The sequence below is a fragment of the Adiantum capillus-veneris genome, chromosome 28, assembly GCF_014529385.1.
Source record: "Adiantum capillus-veneris isolate H3 chromosome 28, ASM1452938v2, whole genome shotgun sequence".
Taxonomy (NCBI): domain Eukaryota; kingdom Viridiplantae; phylum Streptophyta; class Polypodiopsida; order Polypodiales; family Pteridaceae; genus Adiantum; species Adiantum capillus-veneris.
Window position 1 is genome coordinate 32405258 of NC_140958.1, and position 5162 is coordinate 32410419.

At 44.8% G+C, this 5162-nt stretch overlaps 1 pseudogene; it reads right to left on the minus strand.

Annotated features, from left to right (window-relative positions):
- Positions 1-369: 369 nt before the first annotated feature.
- On the minus strand, positions 370-2913 carry LOC147420249 (flotillin-like protein 4 pseudogene; annotated as a pseudogene).
- Between the last annotated feature and the right edge of the window lie 2249 nt (positions 2914-5162).

The following is a 5162-nucleotide window of genomic DNA, read 5'->3' on the forward strand; positions in this document are numbered from 1 at the left end:
ACACTTTGATAGAAACAATTATGGAGGGTTTTGGTTTTGGTTTTGAAAACATAGAGTTGATTGTAAAGTAGACTTTTATTGGCCTCTCCATGTCTAATGTACAACGTTTCTTCTTCTTCTTCTTCTTCGTTACAAATAGTACATTAAAAATAAGGGAAAATTACCAAAATACCCCTCTAATTTGAGGAAATTCCCAAAATACCCTTGTATCTATTTTGGTTGGAATGTTCAATATTTTCTAATCTTCATTCATTTCTGACAATTGAGATCCGTTTTTGAGTGCTCAGCATGTAATTTGTCACCAGTTACCATCGCAAAAAAGGCAATTATGTCTAAAAATAATGAAGCAATTCATCTCCAAAGCCTACGTAACCAACTCAAATTGTAGTTTTAGCATCTTGTACGATAGACAATCACTCTTCTTGTGAAGACCTACAAAAAAAATTATTTTTCGAGAAATTTAGTCTCACAACCAGGGGTATTTTGGGAATTTTGGAAAATTTGAAGGGCATTTTGGGAATTTATGACAAATTATCGGGGGCATTTTGGGAATTTTTGAAATTTGAGGGGTATTTTGGGAATTTCCTCAAATTAGAGGGGTATTTTGGTAATTTCCCCTAAAAATAAAAATAGTACAATCGTCCCGGCTTCAAGTTAAGGCAAAGTGGCAAGAAAAGGGGCTGGGTTTACTCCGGTTTGGTCCTTCACCGTGGTTAGCAAAGGGGGGATGGTTCTGTATATCTGGGACATTTGCTCCAAAGCACTAGAGCCTGCCGTTGCAGATGATGACATTGAACCCCCATGGGCTGTTGTATCCCATATGCTTATCTTTGGACTGAGCCCCTTGATGGCCTCTGCATTGATGCGCCCCATCTCTTGATACACCCCCCTGTCCAACAGCAAGAACTCGTGCACACTCTTGTATTCCCCATTCAGCTCCTTCATCAGCTTCCCCAACAGCACACTCTTCGCCTCTGCCATCGCTATGATCCCCTCCGCCTCCTTTTGCGCCGCATACAGCTTCGCATCCGCCCTCTTGATGATCGCATACGCCTCTGCATCCGCAGTTTGGCGTTGCGCGTCCGCTCCCCGCTCGCTCTGGTATGTGATGGCATCGGCCTCGCGTTGCTGCTCAAAGAGCTTTGCATCGGCAGCGCGTTGGCGTTGAACCAGTGCTGCCTGTGCTTCTTGCAATGTGGTCTCATACTGAATGGTGGCCGGCACCACTTCATTCGCACGGAGACGCTCCAGTTCTGCTTGTGCCCGCCGGATTTCGAGCTCTCGCTGTAGCTCTGCATCTCGTATGGCAGCCACATTTGTGCTTTGTATCTTCGCAACCTCTACTTCTTGAGACCACAATGCAGACTTCTTGGCTAGCTCTGCATCTGCTTGAGCCATCTCAGCTTTCCTTGTGTTCTCAAAGATCTTGGTCTCGGCTTGAGTCTGAAGCTCTTGCTGCTTTGCAATCTGGGCCTGCTTGAGCGAGAAAACCTTGGTTTCGGCATCGACCCTTGCAGCGTTCTGCTGTGTAAGCCCTTGCCGCTCTTTGGCACCGACATCTCCTTTATACTTGGCCTCCGCGACCGCAACCTTGGCACTATTGGCAGCCTCTTGCTGTGTTTTTTGGCCCAAGAAGGAGAAATACTCATGGCCAGGAACATCAACAAGCTGCTTGACGTTGGCATTATAGATGAGTAGCCCAAACTCATTGAGCTCCAATTGCACCTTCTGGAAAACCTCATGCTTGAACTCTTTGGTGCCTTTGAAGATCTCCTCCATGGTCATGGCGGCAGAAAGGACGCGTGTCTCGCCTTCGATGATGCCCTTGACAAGGTCTTTGACATGGTTGGAGTGCTTGTCATGGGGAGCTACAAGGCGGGCGTATTTGATGAGGGCGTCCTGGTTCTCGGCTTTGGGGCCGACGGTGAAGACGGCGGGGAGGACGAAGGGGAGCTTTTCAGCGCTCATGGCTTGGACATCGAAGGCATAGTTGACGGGCATGAGGTCGATGATGGTGCAACTTTGGCCGGGGAGGATCCAGGCTTTCTTGGCGAGTTTGATGTCAGAGATGCCCACGCCAGTGATGGCCAGGAATTGGGAGGCGCCTGCTACCTTCCACATTGTGAGATATGGGACTGTGACTAGAGTGGGTGGGGGATCCTTAGAGGTGATATGATGAGCACGCAGGAGATGTAGCTTCTTTGGGATGTATACAGGAAGCCTAATTTTTATCCAATAAAACACAGAGTACCTGAGCTAGCTGCTAGAGATTTCAGAATGCTCCATTGCTGAAGATTTCGTAAGCCTTTTGTACGTCAGGGCATATCCAGGAGTCGCGAGTCAAGTCCAGAGTTTCGGAGAGGATAACGCCTGCAAAGCGCGTTTCGAACTTTCGGTTCTGGCTTTCAACGAAATTAACGAGGCGGTCATGCTCGCACGTTCTAGTGTTCATTGACTTTGACTTTGTGTATGCTTGAGCTCAGGACTCCGACTCAGGAGTCTGAGCTGCAAAGCCTGCTCCCTGCAGCTTGCAAGCATACACAAAGATGAGAAATGAGAAAATAAACCTACAATATGTCACTATGAGTGTGTGAGTGTGTGTGTGTGTATTAGCTCGCACGATTCGTTTACGGTGGGTCTCGTTTGCTCTTACCAACAGTACAATGGTAAGGCCTTTGGCAACGGCATCGTCTCTGGTGGTGCTTAGACATGCCAACACTATCTACATATGCCTTACATTGAGAGAGAGAGAGAGAGAGAGAGAGAGAGAGAGAGATGTGCTTGATGCCTTTTTCTTTTGCCCGTAGAAGATGACGTCGTTTCTTCTTATCTATCTATTTGATTTGTAGCTTATTTCAACATACAAATTTCTATTTTGCTCTAGTTTTCTCTCTTTTCATGGACAATAATTCTCTCTCTCTCTCCTCCCCCCTCCCACCCCCCTCCCCCCTATAGTACAATGGCACCACCTCCGGTGGTGCTATGTGGCCATATGTGGAAGACGAAGACAGCTTCAGCAGGCGGGAATTGTCTCCTAGAATGTCGGACAGTAAAGCAGTCACACGACAGCAAGTATCAACAATTACTACAGTAACTTCTAGAAGGCTATAAATAGGACCCATTATATATTGTCAGCTACAATCTCTTCGTGTGTAACTTCATCTTGTAATCATTACTGCAATTGTAAATACTTGAGCTTCAATCAATTATACTTTGTGCTGATCATCTCTATACTATGAATTTGAAACACTTTTCAAATGTCCAGTCTGTCTCGCATTCCAGTCCACTATTTCAGTTCAAATAACTATTTCAATCCAGTTTCTAGTCTCCATTCCAATTTAACTAACTGAACTAACGACTTACTAGTAGCTCTAAATTCCAACACTGGAATCAGCTATCTACAGAGATTAGCTCCAATTTCATTTTGGCGATCACGGTGGCTAGAGCTGATTGCTCGTTGACCAGTAAACTCTTCTCTCCCAGGGGATCCTTAGACATGATATGATGAGCAACAGCGGATGTAGCTTCTTTGGGATGTAGACAGGAATCCTATTTTTTATCCAATAGAACACAGAGTACGTGATCTAGCTGCTAGAGATTTCAAAATGCTGCATTGCTGAAGATTTCATACGCCTTTTGTACGTTAGGGCATATCCAGGACCTGACCATTATGCCTCATTTCCAGGGCATATCCAGGAGTCGCGAGTCAAGTCCAGAGTTTTGGAGAGCATAACGTGTCACTTGTGAAAAGTCTGGAGTCTACAAAGTGCGTTTCGAACTTTCGATTCTGGCTTTCAATGAAATTAACTAGGCGTTCATGCTTGCACATTGCCCTAAAATCTATTGTTTATTGACTTATACTTTGTGTATGCTTGAGCTCAGGACTCCGAGCAGTGCTAGAAAAAAACAAGGGTCTAGTATATTTTAATCGGCTGAAATTATACAATGCCGTTGAGATTTTGAGCTTGTCTTTAAGAAAACCAGCAAATTTACGGAAGTTTTAGTGTAATTATCGGCAAAAGCATCAAATTTTGACCTGAAAACCGGGAGAAGTTCAAGTTTCCCCTTATTTTGATCCGTTAGGAAAAATGTATTTTTCTAACCCTCCTCAGGAGTCTGAGCTACAAAGCCTGCAACTTGCAAGCATACACAAAGATGAGAAATGAGAAAATAAACCGACAATATGTCAGTATCCGTGTGTGTGTTAGCTCGCACGACTCGTTTACGGTGGGTCTCGTTCGCTCTTACCAACAGTACAACTGTAAGGCCTTTGGCAACGCAATCGACTCTCGTGGTGCTTAGGCATGCCAACACTATCTACATATGCTTTACATTGAGAGAGAGAGAGAGAGAGAGAGAGAGAGAGAGAGAGAGAGAGAGAGAGAGAGAGAGAGAGAGATGTGCTTGATGCCTTTCTCTTTTGCCCGTAGACGATGACGTCGTTTCTTCTTATCTATCTATTTGATTTGTAGCTCATTTCAACAGACAAATTTTTGTTTTTCTCTAATTTTCTCTCTTTTCATGGATAATAATTCTCTCTCTCTTCTCTCTCTCTCTCTCTCTCTCTCTCTCTCTCTATAGTACAATGGCGCCACCTCCGGTGGTGCTATGTGGCCATACCCCAAGAGGTTTGTGTACGGATGTAAGAGAGACATAGAGAGAGAGAGAGAGAGAGAGAGAGAGAGAGAGAGAGAGAGAGAGAGAGAGAGAGAGAGAGAGAGAGGATCTAACTTCCTCTCTGGTAGGTGTTGCCTATAGCTTCCCTATCTTTGAGGTTTGCCTTGTCATAAAGTTTCTCGTCAATTCAAGTATCATGTTTCTTCTGAGCTTCCCTCCATTGATGCCTCTCTCCAACATCCATTAGGAGCTTATCTTACAATAACAAAAACCCCTTAATGAGTGGAAAAACCTTTGGCAATAATAAATCCATCATTTTTTAGGGAGGAGTGATGCTCACACTAACATAATTTACTCATAGTGTTCACCCCAACATAATTTACTCATATGGATGTCATTTCTTGGGGGCATATGAATATGAGCTCTAGCATTGTTGCTTGAGAGGCAAGTGTAGGAAGCCCCCCCCCCCGGTCCCCCCCCTCTTCTACATAATATGTGGTGATGGCAAGCTAGGTCAACTCTTGCTCTCTCGTTCTCTCTCTGTC